This window comes from Cricetulus griseus (assembly GCF_003668045.3).
Source record: "Cricetulus griseus strain 17A/GY chromosome 1 unlocalized genomic scaffold, alternate assembly CriGri-PICRH-1.0 chr1_0, whole genome shotgun sequence".
NCBI lineage: Eukaryota > Metazoa > Chordata > Mammalia > Rodentia > Cricetidae > Cricetulus > Cricetulus griseus.
In genome coordinates this window covers 82,453,062-82,465,902 of record NW_023276806.1, presented here as the reverse complement: position 1 = coordinate 82,465,902, position 12,841 = coordinate 82,453,062, and positions in this window count along the sequence as shown.

Here is a 12,841-nt window from a genome sequence, read left to right as displayed (position 1 = left end):
TTTTTGTGTGTGTGTGTGTGATTCTTAGTGCAATTTTTATGATCACTTATATATATTATCATATTATCTACAAATAAAGATACTTTGACTTCTTTCCAGTTTGTATTCCCTTAATCGTATTTTGTTCTTATTGTTCTATATAAGACTTAGAGCACTATATTGAGTAATATGGAGAGAGTGGACAACCTTGACTTGTTCCTGATTTCAGTCAAGTTTATCTGAATTTCTTTCTATTTAAGTTGATGTTGGCCATGAACTGGCTGTAAACCAACTTTATTAGGTTGAGTTGTGTTCCTTGTATCCCTATTCTCTTTAGGACATTTACCGTGAAGAGGTGTTTGATTGTGTGAAAGTTTTTTTTTCCCCCCCGCATCTAATGAGATGATTATTTTTTTTTCTTTTAGTTTTTCATGTTGTGGATTGCATTTATCAATTTACATATGTTGAACCATCTCTGTATCTCTGGAATGAAACCTACTTGTTTACGATGGAATAACTTTAGGATCTGATCTTGGTTAGTTTGCAAGAGTATTTTTTTGGAGAATTTTTGCATATGTATTTATAAGAGAAATTGATCTGTAATTTTTATATGTTGAGTTTTTATTTATATAGTTTAGATATTATGTTAAGAGTGGCCTCATACAATGCATTGAGTAACATTCCTTCCATTTCTATTGTGGAATAATTTCACAAGTATTGGTGTAAATTCTTTTTTGAAAGTCTGGTAAAATTCAAACCTAAAACTATTTGGTCATGATCATATTTTGGTTGTGAGATTTTTAATTACTGCTTCTATTTCACTGGGCATTATAGGTTTGTTTCTATTGTTTATTTGATCTTGAACCAACTTTTAAAGGAGTATGTACTGAAAAAAATTTCCATCTCTTTTCAGATTTTGGTGTACTGCAGGTTATTAAATTATGTGTTTGTGTTTTCTACATTTCCTCCATGTCACTTATGTCCTCATTTTTCGTATCTAATTTTGTAATTTGGACATTTCTTTCTGCTTTTTAGTTCATTTGGATGGGTGTTTTGTCAATCTTACTGTTTTTTTTTTTTCAATGAACCCTTTCTTTGTTTTATTGATTTTATGTACTTATTTTTGTTTCTATTTTTTGTTTTGTTTTGTTTTTGGCCCAAGTTTGATTATTTTTGGCCATGTACTCCTTTTGGCTGAGATTTCTGTTTTTTGCTCTAAAAAATTCATATATGCTGTTGTTACCAACATGAAATCTCTCCAAATTTTTATGTGTGCTATGAACTTGCCTCTTAAAACTATCTGATGAGCTTGCATATGTTGAGTTTTCAATTTTCATTGAATTCCAGATCATCTTCAGTTTTCTCCTTAATCTCTTTTCAGACCTACTTTTCATTCAGTGGTGAGTTGTTTGTCTTCCATATGTTTGTAAGCTTTCTGTTTTTTTTTTTTTTTTTTTTTTCTTGTTGTTGTTGATATCCAGTTTTAATCCATGCTGGTTAGATAGGATGCAGGGTGTTATTTCAATTTTGCTTTATCTGTGGCAACTTGCTTTGTGTCCTAGTATGTGGTCAATTTTGTTGAAAGTTCTATGAGTTGCTGAGAAGAAGGTATATTCTTTTGTGGTTGAGTGGAATGTTCTGTAAATATTAATTAGGTTCATTTGGTTTATAATGTTAGCTGGTTTGCTCCAGAACTTCTCTGTTTAATTTTGGTCTAGATGACCTGTCTATTATGGAGAATGGAGTACTGAAGTCTCCTACTCTAAGGATGTGAAGATCAATAAATAATTTAAGATATAGTAGTATTTTTTTGTGAAATCGGTTGCCCTTGTGTTTGTTCCATACATATTAAGAATTTCAATGTCATATTGGTGGACTTTTTCTTTGATGAGTATCTAGTGTAACTCCTATTATCTTCTACAGTTTGGGTTTGAAGTCTATTTTGTAAGATATTAAAATGGCTATACCAGCTTACTACTTAGGTCCATTTACTTAGAATAGTTTTCTTCTTCCTTTACCTCCAAGGTTATTCCTATCCTTGATATTCAGGTTTGCTTCTTGGATGCAATAGAGCAATGGGTACTGTTTTTACATTAATTTTGTTAATTGGTACTTTCTTATTAGGGAATTGAGACCACTGATGTAGAGAATTATATATTAGCAGTGTTTGTTGTTTGATGTTATTTTGTCCTGGTGGTTTGTATGATTTTGTGGTGTGTGTGTGTGTGTGTGTGTGTGTGTTTCTCTCTTTTGGTTTGCTCACCTGGAATTATTTGTTACTTGGTTTGTCTTTAGTGTGATTAACCTCTTCAGTTGAAGTTTTCCCTCCAGTGCCTTTTGTACATCTGAACATGTAAATAGTTTCTGCTTAAATTTGGGTTCATCATAGAATGTCTTGTTTTCTCCATCTATTTTGATTGTTTTTCTGCATATAGTATTCTATATTGGCATCTGTGATATCTTAGAGTTTACAGACCATCTGTCCAGGACCTTCTAAATTTAGAGTCTTTTGGTGTGTCAGACATTATTCTATATCTGTCTTTATATCTTGGTCTTTTCCCCTTATATCTTAATATTATTTCTTTGTTCTGTACATTAGTGTTTTATTATTGTGTGTCCTGAGGATTTCTTTTTGGTCACTGTATTTGATGTTTGTATGCTTCTGTATTTTGATAAGAATCTATTGTTTTAGGTTAAGAAAATTCTCGTCTGTTATTTTATTGAAGATATTTCTGTGTTTTTGTGTTGTTTTCTTCTTTTCCTAATTACTGTTAGATTTGATCTTTTCATGATGTAACAGATTTTCTCAACAGATCCCTCAGCTTGGATTTTTTATTTGATTCTATTTTTACTTTCAGGTCCTGAACTACTTTGTTCATTTCATTCCATGGCTTGCTTTTGTTGTTTTTAAAACATTGATTTTAAAAAGGAATTTATCCATTTCCACTTTAAGTAGTTTAACATTTCCATAAAGGCTATTTAAGGTCCCTGTCTTGTGTTTCAATTACATTGCATTTCTCAGGCCCTATGTTAATAGTGTTTGCTGGGCTCTAGTGAAGACATATGGCCTGGCTATTATTGACTTGCTTTTATTTTGGTGTATAGGTATCTAGGTTCAAGACAACTGTAAGTCTAGGTGCTAATATCTGGTCTTATCTTTGTTGGTTGAATTTTTTTTTTCTGTATTTTCTTTTGCCCTCTCAGGTTCTTAGGAGTGTGTTCATGGCAATTGTTTGTTGATTTGTAGTGAATTATTTTTTGGTCTTGTCAGATGTGGCCACTCAGGGTTCACAGGTTAGGATGTATTTCAAAGTTTAGGGGAACAGTCACTCAAGAGTCTGGATAGACTAGAAATGGAGTACTGAGGGGCTCCACAGGAGGGAGGAAAGTGGTGTTCCACAAGAATCTGCTTAGTCCCCTTGGAATGTGGCCAAAGAGTGAGAGGAGACCACAGTAGGCAGTCTGCTATAGAGAGTAGGATGAGTCTGAGGGGAGTGAGGAGAAGAAGTACAGTGTAGATCTGAAGCTCTCCCACCTGTTTGCTGGTCTACTTCTCTGGCAGATTGCTAGGGAATATCTGCTGAAGTTGGGATCTTTGACAATGGGATGAGTTGGGAGGAAGGCTGGAGGAGAACTGTGAGATTAATTGGAGATGGGGCCAGTGAGGGAAGGGAGACTATAGGAAGTGATTTGCTTCAGAGCTGAGGCTAAAACTGAGGGATTGAATTTGGAGAAGAGGAGGGAAGTGGTGAAGATTTAGAGTGAGCATACCTGTTTTCCTGGCCTGTGAGTTTACAGGCAGTTCCTGCTGCAGTTGAGGGCTTGGGTAAAGGGGTGAGCTTTGGGAAGGAGGTTTAAAAGAGAAGATATGCATGAACTACTGCTAGAGATAAGGGGCAAAGAGGAAGGAAGGGGAGGTCACAGTGGTGTTTTGTTACAGAGGTGGCAATGAGACTGTGCTCCATGGATCCTTAAATTCTATCTCTTAAACATAGCTTGCAGTTCTTAACACATTATTTCTTATATATGAATATATTGTCTCCACCTGTTATCCCTGTCTGTTGATGATGTGTTTTCTACTGTGTTTTTTGCTTGGTTACCTCTCATTTTCAACATTTCTTTCATTCTTTGAAGTCTCAAATTCCTTGCTGAATTCTGCCCCCTCATTTTTGAAATTTGCTTCCAAGTTTCTAACTGTTTAATGCTCTTTGCCAACAATTTTTTTTAGTTGAAAATAGTACTTTCATAATATATATTCTTTTCAGTTTTTCTCTCCCCCATCTTCTCCTGTAAGTGTCAGCATTTACCAAACCAGGGTCTCCTTATTATGGTTGGTGGGAATGTCATCTATCAGGCATGGGTAGGAGGGGTTACAGCAAAACTAAGGCAGTGACAAGTTATTGCAAACAATCAGATTTTCTTATACCCTTATCAGAAATAGAATTCAGTGGTAGTTGCCAGGATACAATGGCATTTGCAAGGTTTTTAGGGTTTACAAGATGTCTTAATGTCTAAGACCAATTTCTCTGTGAAGCTTCTATATGCTTCATTGACTTCCAGGGAACAAAGAGGTACAGGGGCAGCCTGGAAGATTCACTGCCTGAAGGAGAGCCTCAGTTTCTCTATGTGCCCTCTCAAGGCAACTAGACCATACCAACTCCATGACTTGCCACCCTCATCCTCCATACCCATCCAGTCTGGGTCCTGATGGGATTTCCTTACTTGATTTGTTTACAGCAGTCCCAAATATGGTCATCAGCCACTTATAATATTGTGACTCTGAAACTTTGCTTCCAGATTTGGACTTCAGTTATTGTATTAATTTTGGTTTCTGGTATTGAGTAATGTGAGCATTCAGATATCTCAGAATAGCTTAGAAACTCACCTGTTTTCTAATATATTTTGTGGTTTTCATTGTGTTTTATTTATTTGTTGGTATTTATATGTTCTTCACTCCCCACACACAGAGACGCTTTTTTTGTTTGTTTAAATTTTGAGTCTTTCTAGTCAGTTTTCTTTAACTTATTTTATGCTTCTGGGTTCTGTTTAGGAGAGAAGTTGATTACAGTAACAGATAGAATGATTTCACTGCAGTAGGAATGAGGTTCAGGGACAATAGCTCCAGGGTACTGACTGGGGAAAATATAGCTTATATATTTTTACCGGGAAGGGTGCTAAGAATGAAGTAATAAAAATGAGCTGGAATGAGGCTATGGAAAACAAAGAATGTGGTGTGAATGAGAGGCAAAGCATCCTCTAACAGGGATGAGAATACAGAGGAAGTATTATGGACCAAGTGCACAGAGAACCCCAGACAAGAACTTAACCATGCAAGACAGGAAGTGAAATGATACACACAGAAAAATGCTGTCAAAATGTAAATAAAATAAAATGAACAGGAAAAGTGATAAGATTAACCTATACTTCTTCCCAGGAGAGATAAACAAGGTCTCTCCCACCTTTTGGGTTTAGTTTTACAGCCTGCTCTTCAGTTTGGGGAGGGCTGCTATCTCAGGAATGCAAACAAATTAGCTATCTTTGTCCTCCCTGCTTCTGTAGGAGTTTCCCTTTGCTTCCCCCACCCTGCTGCATACTCTGCCACACTACCACTGCCTGCAGCCAGCAATCCCTACCTTGTTCCAGGAATTATGCTTCTGCCGAGATCTCTGCAGAGGACCATTTGTGCTCATGTGTATCCTCTTCTTACCCTGATCTTGGTTGTTTTGAATTATTATTTCTATTTTTATACGTTGCTGTTGTCCCACAATTATCGGCTGAGAACACTGGAGACTCTACTTTAGTCCATTTTTCTTGTTGGATGAGATGCTGACCTAGGTTGTAACAGGAGTGGCATCTTATCAAGACTAGTAACCATCAACTGTTCTTGGAAAATTCCAGCTTTATGTTCCCATGCATTTATGTCACAGTTTCAATAACCCATGATGCTCCCATCAATTTTGCTGTGCTCTATCTGATCCTACTATTGTCTACAAAGCTGGGTCAGTCCCCCTGAGTTTACAGTACTCATGCCCAGGAGGGGACAGTGCATACATGAGCAGCACTGTATTTCTGTGCACAAGTTTAAAGCCTTGTCTCTGCACAAGGGTCTGCAACTTACACCTCAGATTAATGATTTTTTTTTACCTTAGCTATTTCTTTTGTAAAACTGGTGTCTATTCTTATCCTCACTCTTCTTTTCTGAGTCACACAGAGGCAGCTTCTGTTCCTCCATTATACCTGGAAATCCCTCTTTATCACACACACACACTCTCTCTCTCTCTCTCTCTCTCTCTCTCTCTGTTACGATAAATCTTTCTGCCAAAAGCCACAGAGCCCCACCGCAACGTATGTGCTTTATGACAGCCGCCTGCCCAAGTTAGTCCCAAATGAATACACAGAAAGACTTGTATCAGGTTCAATGCTGCTTGGCCAATGACTAGGATTCTCATCTGTTAGCTCAGTCTTAACTATCATAAACCTATATATTTTATAAGACTTATCTTATCGGACGCCTTAATGGCGTCCCTCCTTGTCGGTGGATCACATTGTACCGATGGAGGAGGCAAACGGGAAAGGGGGGCCCTTCCTGTTTCTCCTTCGTTTAAATATGAGTCTCCTTGCTATGTCACTTCCTGCCTGGATCATCACTTCTCTACTACATTTCCCGGAATCCTCTTTGACTTCCAGTTCCATCTAACTTGCTGTCTCATTGGCCAGACAGTATTTTATTTAATAGTCAATAAGATAAACATACACAGTAGTACATTCCCCATCATCACACACACACACACACACACACACACACACACACACACACACACACTAGCTATGGCTTTTGAAGATCAAATAAACAATTTGAATAAATTGAATTAAATAAATAAATTGAAAATTAGTTACCTCCAAATTATGTCAACTTTATCACTATAGTCAAGCTCTTGATACTTTTTAGTGTATTCTAGTATTCTAGGCATTAAGTTTTTGGTGGAAATAGAAAATTTGTAACACAACCTCAAATGTTCTTGTTTTTCTTTTCTTTCTTTTTTTTTTTTTTTTTTTTTTTTTTTTTTTTTTTTTTTTTGGTTTTTCAAGACAGGGTTTCTCTGTGTAGCTTTGGAGCCTATTGTGGCACTCGCTCTGGAGACCAGGCTCAAATGTTCTTGTTTTTATAAGCAGTTTAGAAGCAAATTTCTGCTGGATGTGATCAATCTCTCCCCATACATGTACAAAAATGAAAAAGCAATCAAAATTCAGTACCATAGTATGTTTTCATTTTGAGCAAAATACTTAAATTTGTTTACCTTCACTTTAGAGAGTTTACCAAATAAGTTGAAAAATGTTGGGTGGTAACTATAAAAAGCACAGTGTTGCCCTTTATTAAAAATTTTTTAAACAGTTGTAAATATTCTCATTATTACCTAGGAGAGAATAGAAAGTAAGTGACAGATATAATAATGAAGGGTATACAATGACTGATTATAATGGAAATCAATGGAGTCTAATTTATTTTGTATCATATCATGAAGGCAGGGAACAGTCAGTGGCAGAAAAACAATGAATCAGGAGTAGATAGTAACATTTTCAGTGCACAAAGTCTTAGAGAGCCAAACTGTGACTGGAAAGAAAAAAGGATTAATACCCAAATCTTGTTAAATATTTAACACTAAAGTCCTTGGAACACTGTTTAAAGTCCTTTTCAGTTAATTGTTTGCTTATAATCAGATAGGAGCTATTACAATGGATGTTTGCCTGGCATTTGGAAGGTTACTGTGTGTGGATAGTCTAAATGAAGACTTGTATATTCAGAGGAAATTATTCTAAATTAATTGAAGAAAGAATTCAGAGTGTATGCATTTGACAGTATTATAGTGCACCTGCTTAGAAAGTTTTTTTTTTTTTTTTTCTGGTACAAAGGTGTCTGATATTTGCTTACTTTGTGGTAAGTAATTCCATGAATCTATTAATGCAACTGTCAGGTTCCTTCTCTTTTCTTGTAGCTTTATAATGCTAACAGAGCAGAGAAAACCAAATTAAAAAAAATCTTTTTGGACTGAACATCACTGCATTTGACATCTATATACTCTGATAAATATAGCATTGGGTTTTCTGAGGAAATGCTTTCATATGTTAGCTTCTTGACTTAATGCTAAGCTGCATTAAGTATTACACAAAGTATTATGTGGAAGTTAGATGTTTTTCACTATGGAAGTCATTTTCCTTTCATCTGAATGGATGGGAGAAGACTTGTGATTAAACAATAGAGTTAACATTGGATAAGCATTATTTGCTAATTATTTCCTTGATTTCTTTCATCCAAAACTCTTCAATTATAATATTGTTCTTCCTTTAAGGACTTTAAGTGAAACTGTGTTATGACAATATTTATATAAAATAGATTATGCTATTTGTTCATTAAACTATTCTTAATTTCTAATCTACCAAAAGAATTTTCAAGTTTGTTTTGGAAAATATGTATCTGTGAGTGTTCTTTTGGCTTATCATCATTTGTAACAGTGAGAAGAAGTTTGATTTTTACAAATATAAAATCTGCTCACATTTAGGCAATAGAAATAATTCTTACCCAACACAGAGTATATGTTAAACAAATAAAGAAAAACTCACAGTAAGGAAGAATAAAGTTTATTATAACTACTATTTAATCTTTTGAACTAAAAAAGACCTTTAAACTGAGACTAGGGGTAGCTAGCTCAGGATATTTGAGCAATATATGGATCATCTAATCGGTATTTGTTTTATTTATTTTTCTTCTTTTTCATTGAAAATATTATACAAAAATATTGCATTTGTTTCCTACACATAAAAGTCACATTGGCTCAAAGAGGCAGCAAACTCATTAATGAATTCTAAATATCCCAGAAAAATAAGAAATTGTAACATTTAAAGTACCATTTTTGTTTTTTGAGAGTTTCATTTGTGCATGACATGTATTTTGATTCTATGCATCCTCAGCTCTGTCTTCTAATTTGTCTCATACACTCTGAACATCTATCTCTCCCACCTTCATTATATCTTCCTAAAATCATCATTGCTGCTCATTATGGTCACCCCAATGCAATTTGTATTACCATTTGTTGCTTATGTTTAGTGATTGGCTTCACTATAGCATTTTCATATATACATACACTATATTGCTGTCATGTCCATCCCTATTACTCTCTTCTCTCTCTTCTGGCACACTCCAATATCTACTGATCTCCTTCTGATTCCCACCCAATCCTCTTTTACTTTAAACTATTTATTATTTATGACCTTTAAAATTTAATTTGGGTGTTGTCATTGCTCAAGTTTTGTTGAGTCAGCCATATTCTTGATGTGTCATGGGTGTAGCTTCCCTGTCATTTCCAGGGGATGGTAACTAATAACTTCTGAGAGAGGGAGAATTAATCTTTCAAGGAGTAGAGCATTTTGGGTGATATATCATCCAATAAAAAGTGGTAAGCCCTATAATCACATACACACAATCTACAGTAATGGACTCAGCAGTTTCTATGTTTATATTTAGCTGTATATGCAGCAATACATGTAACAATAACATGAAAAGAGGCCATTAATTTGAGAGGAACATAAAAGGGGTTGTAGAAGGAGAACATGGGAGAAGTTGGAGGGAAGAAGGGAAGGAAATGATGTAATTCTATTTTAGTGAAAAATAAAGAAAATGAGTTTGGATGACACAATGATGTTCTAAAGTATGGTTCAAGGTAATTGATTATTTACAAGCATGAGCTCCATGCTAGGAGCTTCATATAAAGATTCTATCTCTCCCTTATGTACTGACCATTAAGTGCCTTAGATATTTGGGGAGAAATAAGCCTTGTGAGATCATCTCAACTAGATATCTTTGTATGATTAGAGATTTTGAGGAAAGCAAAACTTCATGGGCTCTACTCTACTCTTCCAATATTAGGATATGGAAAGGCCCAATCTTGCACAAGTTTTGTGAAGATTGTCACAACTGCTGTGGGAATAAAAGTACAAACAATAAGATCATGTTCTGAAGATATCATTTTTCCTCTCTCTACTCCTTCCTCTTACATTCTTTCTACCCTTCATTTCACATTTTTTTTGAGCTTTAGAGTGGGTGATGTGAGACTATGGCATGACAATATTGCCACCCCAAAAGCCTCCAAAACTATTAGTACAGCACCTCCAACTTAAATATCATTATGAATAAACAATTTAAGAAAAACCATTTATATGCTGTTTGGAGACACACAGACAGAGAATTAAATGAAATAACATTAATCTATCCTGGTAAATTGGACAGTCAAGCAGGATTCTGGGCACAAGCCAGTACATCAACAAAGGACTTTCCTCTATCACCTTAATCAGGGTGACAGGCGATCCTCTCCAAATAACACACAATCTACTGGTTATTTTATTTTCCTTAGTATCATAGAAAATATTTTGTCAAGAATTTTTGTCTTGAGTTCATAGATTTCTGCCAGAAACACTGAAGTAAATAAATGTCTGCCTGTTTCCTCATATTCTATGCTCTTTCTGTCCAGGCCTAGACAAGAGAGAGAGGGAGAAAGACCACACATACACATACATTTACACACACACACACACAAACACACACACACACACACACACACACACACACACACAGAGAGAGAGAGAGAGAGAGAGAGAGAGAGAGAGAGAGAGAGGCATATAGAGGGATTCACAGATAAAGAAACAGAGCAATGCAGATAGACAGAATGTGTGATCAGTCATTCCCAAAATGAGCTTTTATGAATTTACTTTTATATATCAAAATTTGCAATTAATTTAAATAATTATAATTTCCTTATTTAAGTTAGGATGCAGCAGAGATGAAATCTCTTTGCATTTGTCATGATTTATGTTCATTTGTTGAACAGTAGAGACAAATATTTAAGTGTGATAAAAGAGAGAGCTAAGTGAAACTAGTCTAAATGTGTGAGTTTAGTCGAAGGAGGACTTTAATCTGAGTGATCATCCCTTATTGTTTACATATCTTGAGTGTTCAGTTTTATCATCATTTGTTAACAGGTAGTAGAGTTACCATTCTAGCAAAGTCTATATTATTGTCATTTTCCAACTGATACACTTAAAGTGTCTTAGGAATCATCATCACTGTTCCAGTTGCAGATGTTCAAATAAACTGGTAGCTGCATTCTTGTTTTGGCGCTTGCCATAGACCAGTCACATTGATAGAACAGATGCTACAGACCACTGGTTTATGAACACTAGGAATTTCTCCCCATAGTTTTGCAGATGGCAATCCCAAAGCCAACAAGACAATAGATTCAGCAGCAGAGGAAGGCTTCCTTCCTCACATGAACCTGGCACATTTTAGAGCTTCTCCTCTGGTACACCCCCCCCCCCGTTTGAAGCCTCCCTATTCATAGTCTAATTTTACAAGTCTGCCTCCTAATAATATATCATTTAGTATTGGAATTTTAACATGCAAATTTCAGAAATAATTTATAGAAGAATTTAAGGAAAATAACCAAAAATTCATGTCTTTCTCCCACAAAGAGTAGATTTAATCCTCTTAATAGCCCCCAAAGCCTTGCCTCATTCCAGAATCAACTTTGAAAGCCAAAATCTTCCTAGTCTTTTTTGATTTTTTACCTACTTTTGATATTGTAATTTTCATTTCTTCCTTCTCTTTCCTCCCTTTTAGCCCTCCCATATATCTTTTCCCCTCTCACTTTCAAATTCAAACTATTTTATCAATTGTTATTGCATGTATATATGTATTTGTATAGACATATATATCCCTAAATATAACCAGTTGAGTCTGTGTTTAACATTTATAAGGATTTGAGCTTAATCTCTGTCTCCAAAATAAATAAATAAATATAAAATAAAGTTTAAGCACTCATTTTTACAAGAGATTGCAGAGTTTCAAGGTATGAGCCATCACAAGGCACATTCCTCTTTTTATAACTAATGAAGGTAAAGAAGTTATGTGTTTCCAAAATATAGTAGTGATAAAGCTGGAGTAGATAGTGAATTACCAAAGAAAGAGGAAGAGAGTCAGTACAATATGTCAGAGGTGTAGGAAAATCTAAAACCAGGTGAGAAGACTTTATTTTCAAGCACATAGCTGCTTGACTTCCCTTCTCCTTTTTGAGGTCCAATGAGGCCAAGGTACTGCCAATTTTTGGCAAGGGTTCCAAGCCCTGGACTCTGGGCAGCTCCACCCAACTGTTTTGGGCAGTCAGCCTAGCCAAAAGAAAATCAGGTCTTGGACATCAGTTTTGGTGGATAAGTTCTCTGAGGATATCTGAAGTGTGATTCTCTTATTGAATGCCAGGTCATGTTTGAAACTGAATAGAAATAGGGTTCTACCATTTGAAAGTCAAAGAGTCTGTGAAGACTGATATCATTCCTATCTGTCTTCTTCCATCTGTAGTCATCTGGTGATTTAACTAGTGAATGAATATTTCAAAGGGATTTACAGAGATCCTTACACACAATGGTCTGGCTACAGTAATTGTTTCCTGGCATAAAGGGTAAGAATCTGTTAGTTTTTCAGTTGAAGAGGATGGATGTTTCAGCTGGTCTTTTGTCTATGTTGGAGTTTCAAAGAAGTAGGTTCTAATACCAGTGAAGGAATGCCTCAGCAGCAGGATAGATGCACAAGCAAAAAGCAAGTTACTTTCTTTCATGTCACTTTAGGTGAGCTGCAATAAGAAGGTGTGACCCAGTGTAGGGTTATTCTTCAGATCTCATATAATCCAGATCTAGGGTATGCCTTTAAACTTCGAATAATCCAATCAAGAAAAATACTCCACAGTATGCCCATCTTGGTTTTAGTCAATTTCAGATTCAATCCAGTTGACAACCAAAATTGGACATCAAAGACTCCATG